The sequence below is a fragment of the Brassica napus genome, chromosome C2, assembly GCF_020379485.1.
Source record: "Brassica napus cultivar Da-Ae chromosome C2, Da-Ae, whole genome shotgun sequence".
Lineage (NCBI taxonomy): Eukaryota > Viridiplantae > Streptophyta > Magnoliopsida > Brassicales > Brassicaceae > Brassica > Brassica napus.
This window is the reverse complement of record NC_063445.1, coordinates 18,123,014-18,137,156: the sequence shown is the minus strand read 5'-3', so window position 1 is coordinate 18,137,156 and position 14,143 is coordinate 18,123,014. Positions and strand designations below refer to the sequence as shown.

At 39.1% G+C, this 14,143-nt stretch overlaps 1 long non-coding RNA gene and 1 other non-coding gene across 2 annotated transcripts; both read right to left on the bottom strand.

The window, feature by feature from the left end:
* Window positions 1-4,758: 4,758 nt before the first annotated feature.
* On the bottom strand, window positions 4,759-8,357 carry LOC106393159. Its single transcript, XR_001278810.3, has 2 exons — window positions 5,455-8,357; window positions 4,759-5,368 (listed from the first exon to the last, which is right to left on the bottom strand). It is a non-coding gene; the product is annotated as an uncharacterized LOC106393159 (long non-coding RNA).
* A 1,916-nt stretch (window positions 8,358-10,273) lies between these two features.
* On the bottom strand, window positions 10,274-10,380 carry LOC125582690. The gene has a single exon (XR_007320146.1). It is a non-coding gene; the product is annotated as a small nucleolar RNA R71 (small nucleolar RNA).
* Between the last annotated feature and the right edge of the window lie 3,763 nt (window positions 10,381-14,143).

Genomic DNA, 14,143 nt, shown 5'->3' with positions numbered 1-14,143 from the left:
TCGATGTGTTATTACCAAATGGCCTGCTTGTTGTGTTTATTTTTGTTATTTTTGAAGTTCTAGTTGAAATATTACTAGGATCTAATTAATGATATGTTCTCGATAGCAGCGGGGATGAGGATAAATACAAATTATGAAAAGTCGGAGATACCAAAAGATGTTAAAACAATTCATTTAAAGAGTAAGTTAACAATAAGAGGGACCCTCATTTACATTAATTTCAAATTTGGTAATTTTTAGGCTAATTAAAGGAAAATTTACTAAAATGACACAAATTAATTGTGTTATTACTAGAATGACTCATATTTTTTAAAAATTATTAGAATATTCTTTTGGTCGAAACTGCCACTATTCATAGTTATAACAAAAAAAAATTACCAAAGTGTCCTTACCAATTTTTCGTTGGCAGATTTATTTTCAAAAAAATAAATCTATCGCGTAATAAGTCTATTTATAAAATCTGTATAGAAAAATAAATCTAATGTTATATTGGTGTCATATTTTTTTTTTCTTTTTTTTGTCGTCAACTATTACAGACTCATACGGACTCTGTAAACCAAACCGGGTGATCTGCATCCATCTGAACGACAAAAGACGGTTGCTTCCTAGCACTGCGTGCTAGTCTATCCGCCATTGTATTTTGCGTCCTTGGTACATAGATGATCTCTGATCTGGTGAAGCTCTCTTTTAGGGTCTTGACATCCTTCAAGTAATTTGCAAAAGCTGGCCATTCATCTGGTTCCGAAACCATCTTCACCAATTGAGAACAATCCGTTGCAAACGTAACCTGAAACTGACGTAAATTCCTCATACATTCCATTGCCCAAAGAAGCGCTTCCATCTCCGCATGAAGGGGAGAGATACTAGCCCTCACATTCCTTGCCCCCAACAATCCCTCAAATCATTCTAAGGTGCTGAGCCAACCTTGTCCTGAAAAAATATCCCCCTCTTTCCATGAACCATCTGTGAAACACCATCTTCTTGGAATTGACGGCAATGTCGTATCCACTTGTTGTGGTATTATCCTCTGTTCATTCAATATTTGTGCTTCAGTCCACAGTGTTGATCTGTTTCCGCTAATTTAAGTGTATCCATGGGATCCATATCCAAATTACTGAAGACTTTATTATTCCTAGCTTTCCAGATGTACCATAGTATCCATGCAAACTGATGATCTTCCAGCTGCGGAAAAACTCTCCAAAATAGATGATCCATGTTTGTGAAGAGAGAACTTGTTGGGAAAATATTTGGATTTGAAGGTATCTTCGAGAGAGCCCAGACCTGGAGTGCCGGAGGACATTAAAAAGACACATGGTTTATTGATTCCTCATGGGCTCCACATCTTGCACAACAAAGATCCCCTTGAATCCCCCTTGCCTGTAAATTCTTCCTTACTGATATACATCCTGTCACCAATTGCCATAGAAAATGTTTTAACTTTGGTGGACACCTTATCTTCCAACAGAACGCCTTCAGAACATTCACTGTGGGGCCAATCAGCAATGGTGGTCTCTTCCTATCTGGATAAATCCGTTTTACCTGATAACCCGATTTGACCGTGTATTTCCCATTTTTTGTGAAGTGCCACCCATCTCTGTCTACCCTCTGAATCCTGCTCAGTGGTAAACTTTCTATAAGTTTCGCATCCTGTGGATCCACCAATAACCGAATTGCCTGTGAGTTCCAAGTACGTGAGGTAGAGTCAATGAGAGACTCCACTGTAAGATCCGGGTATAAATTGTGTTGATTTTATTTGCTGGTCTCGGGCGAGTGGTTGGGAGCCATGGATCATTCTATACAGATATGGAAGAACCTGATCCCACCCTTTTGATTAGTCTTTTGCTTACCAGAGATCTAGCAGAGACGATACTCCGCCAGCCATATGACGGAGAATATGAACGAATCGGTTCCAGAGGTGAAGCATTCCTGTAATACCGACCTTTGAAAACTCGAGAGAATAATGTGTTTGGCTTCTCTATTAGACGCCATAACTGTTTACCAAGCATCGATGTGTTGAAATCAGTGATGTCCTTAAACCCTAGACCACCTTCATCCTTATCTAAACATACTTTGTCCCATGATTTCCAATGCATGCCTCTTGTGGTTCCCCCTGAACTCCACCAAAATTGTGATACCGCACTCGTTAGTTTTTTCACAGTTGCCTTAGGTAAACGATAGCACGACATTGTATGATTTGGTAATGCCGTAATCACTGATTTAATGATCACTTCATTTCCTCCTTTTGTGAAGAACTTGAAAGTCCATCCATTCACTCTATTATTTAATCGATCCTGAACAAAGCTAAACACTTGGATCTTTGAATCCCCCATATTTTCTGGCAAACCAAGATAAGATCCCATTCTTCCAAGATTCTGAATACCCAAAATATCCCTTAAATCCTGTCGTACTGATTCTTCAATCTTATGTCCAAATTGAATTGAAGACTTTTCAAAATTTATTAACTGCCCCGAAACTGCCTCATATTCCTTTAAAATCCTAAGAATAGTTTGACACTCTTCTTTTTGGGCTTTACAAAAAAAGAGGCTATCGTCCGCAAAAAGCAAATGGGATATCGATGGACAAGCTCTTGCCACCTTCATTCCCGTCAGTTGTTTCCCCCTCTCTGCTCTTTTTATATTTGCAATTAAGGCCTCAGTGCAAAGAATGAATAAATAAGGCGATAAAGGATCCCCTTGACGTAAACCCCTATGTGGAATAATGAGTCCACATGGTTGACCATTAAGAAGTACCCTATATTGAACCGACGATATACATTCCATCATCAGTTTAATCCAATGGATGTCAAAACCCAGTTTTTGTAGTAGGGCCTTGATGAAGTCCCATTCTACTCTATCATATGCTTTGCTCATATCCGTTTTAATTGCCATAAACTTTCCCTGACATGCCTTGTTTGTTCGTAGTCCATGGAACATTTCCTGGGCTATAAGAATATTATCGGAAATCAGCCTTCCTGCCACGAAAGCCAATTGGGTTTCAGATATAAGTAAGAGAAGATAGATTTTTAGTCACTGACACAAAACCTTGGAAATAATCTTATATCCTACATTACAAAGACTGATTGGCCGCAATTCCGTCATCCTTGTGGGTCTTTCCGTTTTTTGAATCATACAGATATTAGTAATATTTAATCGTGTATCCATTTTTCCCGTAACCAAAAAATTATTCACCATCTCTACCAAATCATTCTTAATAATATGCCAGGAGTGTTGGAAAAAAAGAGCAGTCATGCCATCCGGCCCGGGCGCCTTCTCCGGATGCATCATAAACAAAGCCTCTTTGACTTCCTCTTCCGTCGCTAATCTCAACAACCGTTGATTCATCTGGGGAGTAATACCCGGTGTAACCTTTGCCAGAAAACTATTGAAATCCGATGGGGAAGTGGTAGTAAACAATTTGTCAAAATAGTCAATAGCTACCTTTTCCACACCGTTATCCCCTGTAATCCAAGTCCCATCCTCATCATGTAACCCAACAATTCTATTACGAACCCTTCGTTGCTTGGTTAAAGCATGATAAAACTTCGTGTTAAGATCCCCAGAGGAATACCACATATTCCTACTTTTCTGGTGCCAATACTCTTCTTCATCCTTATATGCATCTTGTAACTTCCTTGACACCTTGAGAATATCCTCCTGAGACCTAGTATTATCTGTTTGTACCTCCTCAAGTGCTTGTTGTAAATCATTTATTTTTTCCTTTCCATAGGGTGGATTATTTTTCCTCCATTTAGCAATTTCATGACGACAATTGCTAATGCGTGCCACTATACTCTCTGTTCCCCCTTCTACACCTCCTTCGCTATGGTCTAGCCAACCCATTGTAATTGATTCCATAAGTCCTTCTTGTCCAATCCACCTCTTATCGAACCGAAATTGTCCCTTCCTCCTGGGAATTTTATCTTCTAGATAAGCCACCACCGGTCGATGATCCGAAGCCACCATCCGTAATTACTCTGTAAAAGAACATGGGAATAAAGTATGCCACTCTTCATTTGCTAAAGCACGATCTAATCGACATTTAACCAGCACTGCCCCTTTCCCTTTTCCTCTTCTTCCTTGCCAAGACATTTTATTTCCCCGAGCAGGAAATTCTAGTAAACCACTATTTCTTATCATGTTATTAAAAGGAATAAACGAATCCGCGCTCCGTATAGATCCTTCGTCTTTCTCATGATTACCAGTGATTTCATTAAGGTCACCTATGATGAACCAGGGTTCGGATCGCGATAGTCCATATCTAGTTAATCGCTCCCACACTTGTTCTCGCATCTTTTGAACTGGATCTCCATATACAAAAGTAAGATTAACCATTTTGCCAAGGATCTCCGCTTCCACATCAATCATACGGTTACTAGAATATAATACCTTGACCTGATAATCATTATTATAAAAAGCGCTAATCCTCCACTTTTCCCCATTGGATCCACTGTGACCAGATTATCATAACCAATATGTGCTTGAAAATTTTGAACAAACTCTGAATTTTGCTTCGTTTCTGCTAAAAATAAAAAATCTGGTTTATGTTTATGCATTATCTCCTTTAAATAGCTTATGGTCCACTTAGTTCTCGTTCCTCGACAATTCCAACTTAATACTCTCATTTAAAATATTGTTATTTACTATGCTCCTAAAAGCCAAATTGACGGGTGTAAAGATACCCTATTTCCATGAACCTCCTAGTGTTCTTTGTTTGAGGCCTTAAACACCCATATTTGCCATTTTCTTTTTTCACGTAGAATGCAGAAAATATAACTACTTGTAATAGAAAAGAAAATTCCTCCCTCTGAGCTATCAACATGGGTGAGAAGTTCCATTCCTTACGTATATGTTACGTACCCTCCAATCCAAAGATTCCCATATCCCAACAAAGACCCTGAAAAATACATCCATCTCCTTGCCCCAATCTATATAAAACGGTAACATACACACAAGAAAAATGAAAGCGTCTCCTATATAACTCCAATACCCCGAAAACATAAACATACTCAACCCAATATCACCAACACGATCATTTGCTAACAAAACTAGAATAAAAAAACGTGAGCTCTCTCTCTCCTTTCCACGCCACATATCCCTTCCAAAGATCCTTGGCTCCTTGAATTTGTATTTTTAAGAAAAACGAGCAGCAGTGATGCAATTCTAGAAAAAACGCCGAACTCCTAGACGTGCCAGATAAGCCTCCTTACATCAGCTCCAGCCAAAATGTGATTCCCCTGAAGGTCCGTTTCTATGATTAACTCTGTTTTCTGTGGTTGGTTTAATGAGACCAACCAGAGAACCCATTTCCCTGTTAACCACTCCAAGCCCCCAGTCCCTGTTAAGCCACCGCAAATCACCAATCTCCATATCTCCATCAAATCAAATCCATTATTGAATCCTCCATTTTCTTTATAATAGATTAGATTCCTTATACTTGAGTAATCAAAAATAATACCTGAGTAATCATGCGAATTCACCGGTATAATTGCCAATATCGAGATCCATTTCGCAGATGTCCTTGATTTCCAAAAAATCCGTTTAACCAATTTCCTGTACCCGATCCACAACATCGGAGATTTGAAGAAGATCCCCTGAATGAAATTCCTTTACTCCGCCCTTTATGATTCCTCTTTCCTAACACAACCCCGCCGTCAATTCCTGGATCCCATCGGTGAGAAGGCATCAAGAGCGTGAAACCCTAGATCGCTTATTCTATCGCCATCTCCCAGAGCGTTTTTTTTTTGGAAATTTGGTGTAAGATATTTTTAGAAACGTCAGATTTGTTTTCACTACAGAGTTAATTATCCGATTTAAATGGATAACAGATTTTTAAAGATACTGTCACTAAGATATGTCTAGTGACAGGTAGCAGATTTGTTATAAATGATAGATTTTTGTGGGCGATTTATTTTTTTTATGTACCGATTTATTTTTTTTCTGTTAGACTTATTTTCTTATGACAGAGTTATATGTCTGATTTAAAAGTGTTGGCAGACTTTTTATTTTATATGGTGGCAGACTTTTAATTTATGTTGTGACAGATTTATTGACAGAAATCTGGGTTTATATAAACCAAACTTAATTTAATATTCAATTTCAACCGGGTTTACATTAATTTTGAATTTGGTTTATTTTTAGGTTAATTAAGATCAAAATTAGGTATCAAATTATGAAGTATCAACCGCTCTAAGTTCTTTCGTTTGACGTCTTTTTGTGTATATGTATATATTTAGAATTGTCTCACGTAGCGCATAAGGTCTGGATTTAACTTAGTCCACAATTATTTTGTCACTACAAATATGCTTCTATAAATAGTGTTACTAGAGGCAAAGTAAATAAAAAAATTTGTATGAGATTCTTGATGAAATTATAAGAGTTGGAGTAACAGCACTCACGGTATACAATAATCCAACTAAAAGAACATCAGCTTGCGTACTGGAATACTTGTACATCCAATATAAAAAAGCAACAAAAACCTACATAAGCAGTTTTAAAAACAACATACATACTACTTAGCAAACTTAAGGAACCTCCTCGTAGATTTCTACAGCCATCTGCAGATGTAGAACTGGAATAATATCGTCGTTCAAGCCGTTAAACAGTCAATATACTTCAAAGTGTATAAACCCACAGTCTCCGAGATTCAGATCTTGCGGTATGTTCTTCTGTCTTTGCACCCTGAACTGATTCTCACTTTTCTTCCACATTTTAGGAGACAACATCTAACTTAGCAATGCCGATAACATTCTTTTTCTAAAAGAAATCAAAAATATGAAAAGCCAGAAGTGAACTGAGAAAGAACAAGATATTAGCACAAGAACCACAATTAGTGTACCTTATAAGTCGATTAAGGGAAACTGTTTCTACATATGTACTAAAATTGTAGAACACATAATGAATAAGTGAGTTACCATCTTTTTTTTTGATCAAAGTGAGTTACTATCATGACTAAAATAACTCTACTATAATGCAAATATACTAAATTTGCAGAACACATAAAACTAAGAAGCCCAATCTGAGAAAAGACTGGAACTGCGACAAGCGACTGGTCCCTGCACCCAGTTCTTCAACATTGATGCAGGATATGCCAATCAAAGACAAATTCAACTAAGTGATGAAAACAGAGACCCCGCTGGACGCGGAACCACCGAGCCGGACTCAAACCCCACCGGACAGTTAGATTCACCATCGTCCACAGGCGGATAGATCACGCCCTGACGACAACCTCGACCTCACTGGTAACAAGGCAGAAACCAACTGTCGCTCAACCACACCATATCACCATTGAGAGAAGTTCCATCACCTTCCAGTACAGTCGAAGACCTTAAAACTACAGAAGATCGATTGAAAGTAAAGAGGACTCATAGAGGCCTTCTCACAGCACATGTAAGAGCACCGCCGCCAGAAAAAGTATCAGATCCGAGAGACAAAAATTTTGAAAAAAATTAAATAGAAATGGATGACATAACTAAAAGAAACAAGAACATATTATCATCTAAACGAGTTTCCACATTCCTAATACAAGTATAACATTCTCTGGCTTATCTCTTCGCACGTCAGTTCATGATTATTTATGTTTCCCATTTCAAGATGCAAACTGTAGAAGAGCCTTTCTCCATGATACCTTGAAGATGAAACATCAACAAGAACAAACCCATCTTCTTGCGAACCTGGGCAAAGCATAAACCGGAGGACATATCATAGAAGCACCACGAACTGTCAAGCGATGCAGACACAAAGTATTTATTCGTTGCATGGACAGTGACAGCTCGCACCTGAGAAGACATCATTGTTTTTACGTTATAACAGAACAAATGTAGTACTACAGGTAAAATTGTATGCGACTGTCGCCTAAGTTCTTCAATTTCATGCTTACGTCTGCAGAGTGATCTTTCAATATATGTCTACATGCATACTTCCAATCCTCAGAACTCCCCCAGATATGAATTGTCTGCAGAGTGTAAAAACACCAAAATCAGACGAACAGTGATTCATATGATCATGATCAAACTTAATATAGAGAGACCACGAACCATCAATGATACGAAAAACAAAGTTATGTGTGAAATGCATCAAGCTAGGTATTAAACAAAGATAGCTTCACGAGTATAAGGTTAAGTCAACTTTTTACGGGGACGTGTAACACCAGGATCACTTTATATCAATTTTCAAAGATGATGACTTTACAAGAACTAGATTTCACAGTAGCTGCTTGAGCAGCAACTAAAAAGATTCTATACTTGATATCTTGTGAATTTACATGTTTTTAACTTCTTATTCTTGCATGTTTTGGTCATTTAGAGCATCATTTAGGCACATTTAGGTTGCATATCATTGCATTTGTACATATCAGGTGTTGGAGAGCACCATGGATGAGTTAGAGGACCATTGGAGGGATTTTGAGTCCAAAGAGTGAAAGATGAACACGGATGAAGGCCTTAAAATCTCTTCTGAAGCTCAAAATTTGTGGAGACACTGGAAATTGAGTTAGCTTTCCAATAGAAGTGGTCTCAAGTCATTTGGAGCTGTATTGGATAAGTTATGATCGATTTACTATAGGTGTATCAACCCTTGCCGGGGACCACTGGAAAGTTAATGGGATGTCCCAACTTACCACTTTCTTCTATCTTTCCTTTGCACGAGTTTTCCTACTTTTCTGTATAATATCTGCTTTCTTTTTATTAAAAGAGTGTCCAAGAAACATCATTATCCAACTTTAGTAATAATTGAACTTGTCAAAACTCTCTCTCTTTGAAATATCATTGTTCTTATTGTTCTTGAGCTGTTCTTCATTGTTCATCATCTGTTCTTGAGTTTTAATTTTTTTGCTTGTTTAAATCCTTGTTTATCTTTATTCTCTGTTGTATCTACTTGAATATGCTTCAATCTATTATGAGATTAAGTGTTTTCATGGAGATTAGTGAGTAGTTTCCTTAAGAATTCATGGGTTAGGGAGATTAGAGTAACTTAGTGAAGATCTATGGTGTTATTGTATTAGATCCTTGTATGAACTTGCTTGTTGAGTATTTTTAATGCTTGTTTAGTCTTGATCACTCTAAACCTGATTTCTAAACACTTCTCATCAGACATGATTAGATGAAGTGTTTGAATCAACTCAACTAAGCTCTAGTGAGATTAGCCAAGGACACTTGATGTTAAAATTGCTAGATAGTTATTAAACTTGAACTTAAAGATTGCTTGATTGAATTAAGCCAAAGACATTTGATGTTTAATGATTTCTAAGCAAATGGACATTTACCTAGACATAGGACTTGTCTAAAATTGTGTTTAGACTTAAGAGATTACTTTGATTGAAAGCTTGTCACCTAGATTGGATCTTAGTTACTTGAAGTCAATTCCCAATACCCATGGATTCACTTGTCTAAATTGATTAAAACCTTGTTGTATTGCTCTGTTTGCTATTGTTACTTGTCACACACTCACCACTATTGAATCTGCTTAGCTTAAGAAATGACTTGTATTCTCACTGATTCACATCACTAGGACTGGTTCGACATTCACCCCACTATACTACAACATTTGCAATAGGCAAAAACCCTATTATCAAATTGGCGCCGTTGCCAATCCTAGTCTGATTGTGACATTGAGTTTGAGTCTTTGCTTGAGACTGAGTTTTACTTTGTTTTAAAGTTACTAATTCTACTTCTTCATCTACTTGTGATCGCAGGTGCATGAACCTAAGAAGTAGAGGCACTACACATCTTACTCCCTTGACAGATATCAAAACACTTGAAAGAGAGAACAGGAGAAGGTTAAGACAAGAAGAGCAAGAGGCTCAGATACAAAGATCAGAACCTATGATGGAACCAGTTCCAGAACAACCTCAAGCTGAAGAGGGCAATGGTCAAGGAGCTGCCAACCTTCGACCTAGACAACCACAACGCCAAGCTAGGGCCATCGGTACATATGATCAACCGAACATAAATGGGAATAGGTTGGGCATTAGGGCACCGCCAGTTGCCAACAACAATTTCGAGATCAAGTCCAGCCTCATCAACATGATTGAAAACAACAAGTACCATGGACTTGCCTTGGAAGACCCACTAGATCACCTTGACAGATTTGATAAGTACTGTGGCTTGTCAAAAACAAATGGAGTTTCAGAGGATGCTTTCAAGCTCAGATTGTTTCCCTTCTCTTTGGGAGACAAGGCTCACACTTGGGAGAAAAACATCTCAAGTGATACTATCACCACTTGGGATGAATGCAAGAAGGCCTTCCTCAACAAGTTCTTCTCTGCTACAAGGACTGCAAACCTTAGAAATCAGATCTCTGGTTTTCAACAAAGAGGACTTGAAGGATTTTCAGAGGCATGGGAGAGATTCAGAAGCTACTTGTCTCAATGTCCCCACCATGGCTTCAACAATGAGAGCTTGCTAAGCACTTTCTACAGAGGAGTCTTGCCTAAATTCAAAAGCCAGCTTGACACTGCAAGCAATGGAAACTTCTTGGGGAGGACTGTCGAAGATGCTTTAGAACTCTTGGAGAACATGGCACAGAGTGACTCTGTCTACAATGATGAATATGATAGAAGAGACAGAGGTGGTGGAGGAGAAGATATGACCACAAAGAGAGAGCTGAAAGCACTTCAAGACAAGATTGACATGCTACTATCAGAAAAGACCAAGAAAGAGGAGTTACATATGGTTGCTGAAGTTGATGGAGTAGAATGCCAAGAAGATATGTACTATGTCAATGCTCAGGGTACATGGTACAAGAAGGAGCCTGACTATCAATACCAGAACAACTACCAACAGAAACCCTTCTACAACAACCAACAGAAGCCATTCAACAACTACCAGCCAAGACCATTCTACAACAATCAGCCTAAGCCATTCTACAACAACAACCAAGGTGGTTACCAACCAAAACAGAACTTCCCTCCTGGATTCTCACCAAAACCAAGTCAACCTGCACAAGACCAAGCTGGATCATCAACACAACCTCCACAAGAGAGTAGTACTGAAGCTATGCTGAAACAATTATTGGAGGGACAAGCAAGAAGTGAGAAACAATTAGGGTATGAGCTGAAAAATCTCCACAACAAGATTGATGGGAATTACCATGATCTAAACAACAAGTTCAAAGCCTTGGAGAACCAGTTTGTCTCTATGACAGCCAGCTCAAGTCGCCAACAAGGTTCCCTACCTGGAAAGGCTGAACAAAACCCAAAGGAGACAATGAAGGCAATCACCCTAAGGAGTGGAAGAGAGTTGCCTCCTAAAGTTCTCATTAAGGATAATGAGAAACAAGGTGGGGAGGTGGTCATCAATGTAGATGATGATGTGGTGATTGTGGATGAGAAGACTAATGAGGAAATCTTGGAGAAGATAGTTGAAGCTAAGGGCAAGAGAAAGATTGGAGAGGAGAAAGTTGAGAACAAAAATGAGGCTGCTACATCAACAAAGGAGAAATTGTTCACTCCTCCTCCCTATGAGCCAAAGCTTCCCTTTCCTGGAAGATTCAAGAAGCAACTCCTAGAGAAGTACAAAGCCTTGTTTGACAAGCAAATGAGTGAAGTTCAGCTCACCATGCCCATAATTGATGCATTTATGCTGGTTCCACAATACAGCAAGTTCTTGAAAGATGCTGTAGAACAAAAGAAGAAAGAGATGGAAGGGATGGTGATTCTTACTCATGAGTGCAGTGCCATTATTCAGAGACTGACTGTCCCAAGGAAGCTAGAAGACCCTGGTAGTTTCACCCTGCCATGCGCCATTGGACCTTTGACATTTGAGAGATGTCTATGTGATTTGGGAGCAAGTGTCAGCCTCATGCCACTATCCATTGCCAAGAAGCTTGGGTTTACACAATATAAAAAGTGCAAGATCTCTTTGGTGCTAGCTGATCGATCTGTCAAGCTCCCCATTGGCATCCTAGAAGATCTTCCTGTCAAGATAGGAAATTGTGAAGTGCCTACTGACTTTGTAGTGCTTGAGATGGATGAAGAGCCTAGAGATCCTTTGATCTTTGGAAGACCTTTCTTGGCAACTGCTGGAGCAATGGTGAATGTGAGAGATGGCACAATTGATCTCCACCTTGGAAAAGATCACATTCTCCATTTTGATATCAAGGAGATGATGAAGAAGCCCACAACTCAAGGAGAAATATTCTACATTGATGAGATGGATGCCTTGGCTGATGATTTCCTTGAGGAGTTAGCGATTGAGGACTCTCTTCAACATGCCCTGACCATTGAAAGAGAGACCCAAATGATTGAAAACAAGGAGAGTGATGAGCTAGTAAGAAGGCTAGATGTTCACCTTGAGGAGGATGGAGAAGATGAGTTCATGGAGTTGCCACAAATGACTCAACATGCTGCCTCAGCAGACATTCAAGAGAACCTCCATGAAGCTGATTGGAGTGAGCTCAAGGCACCAAAAGTGGAGCTTAAACCTCTTCCCCATGGTGTAAGGTATGCTTTCCTTGGACCTAATGAGACATATCCTGTCATTGTGAGTAGTGAGCTGACTGAGAATGAATTGTCTATGCTTTTAAATGAACTTAAAAAGTATAGAAAAGCACTAGGATACTCACTTGATGACATTAAAGGAATCTCACCATCTTTGTGCATGCATAGGATACATCTAGAGGATGAATCTAAAACTTCAATTGAACACCAAAGAAGATTAAATCCTAATTTGAAAGATGTTGTTAAAAAAGAGATAATCAAATTGTTAGATGCTGGTGTGATCTATCCTATCTCTGATAGCAATTGGGTTTCACCTGTGCATGTAGTTCCTAAAAAAGGTGGCATAACAGTTGTTAAGAACGAAAATGATGAGTTAATACCAACAAGAACAATAACTGGACATAGGATGTGCATTGACTATCGAAAACTGAATGCAGCCTCTAGAAAGGATCATTTCCCTTTACCATTCATTGATCAGATGTTAGAGAGGCTAGCTAACCATCCTTATTATTGTTTCCTTGATGGATACTCTGGATTTTTCCAAATCCCTATACACCCAAATGACCAAGAGAAAACGACATTCACTTGTCCTTATGGTACCTTTGCATATCGAAGGATGCCATTTGGACTGTGCAATGCACCAGCAACATTCCAAAGAGCAATGATGTCAATTTTCTCTGATCTTATTGAGGATGTAATGGAGGTGTTTATGGATGATTTTTCTGTATACGGTTCTTCGTTTGCTACTTGTTTGTCAAATCTTTGCAGGGTATTACAGAGATGTGAGGACACTAACCTGGTGCTCAATTGGGAGAAGTGTCACTTCATGGTCAAGGAAGGGATTGTTCTTGGACACAAAGTTTCTGAGAAAGGAATTGAAGTGGACAAAGCCAAGATAGATGTCATGGTTGGTCTAGCTCCACCAAGAACAGTGAAGGATATAAGAAGCTTTCTGGGTCATGCCGGTTTCTATAGAAGATTCATCATGGATTTCTCTAAGATAGCTAGACCATTGACCAGGCTGTTATGCAAAGAAGCTGCATTTCACTTCGATGAGGAGTGTATGGAAGCTTTCAAAAACCTGAAGAATGCACTCATCAGTGCACCCATAGTTCAACCGCCAGATTGGGATCTCCCCTTTGAGATCATGTGTGATGCAAGTGACTTTGCTGTAGGAGCAGTCCTAGGCCAGAAGAGAGACAAGAAGTCACATGTGATCTACTATGCAAGTAGAACCCTTGATGAAGCTCAAGCTAAATACTCTACAACTGAGAAGGAGCTATTGGCCATTGTCTTTGCATTTGAGAAGTTCAGAAGCTACTTGGTTGGGTCAAAGGTGACTGTCTACACTGATCATGCTGCATTGAGACACCTCTTAGCCAAGAAAGATGCAAAACCAAGACTGTTGAGGTGGATTCTGCTGCTACAAGAGTTTGATCTTGAGATCAAGGACAGGCCTGGAGTTGAGAATGGAGTAGCTGATCACCTGTCCAGGTTGAAGGTGGAGTGTGGAATCCCTATTGATGACAGACTTCCAGAAGAGCAAATGATGGCTATTCATGCAGTGGTAGCTGTTTGTGAGACAGGAAAGAAACTTGAAGAGGTGAAGGCAGCTGATGAGAAGGGTCCTTGGTATGCTGATATAGTCAACTACTTAGCTAGTGGAAAAGAGCCATTGAACCTTGAAGGTTATGCCAAGAAGAAGTTCTAT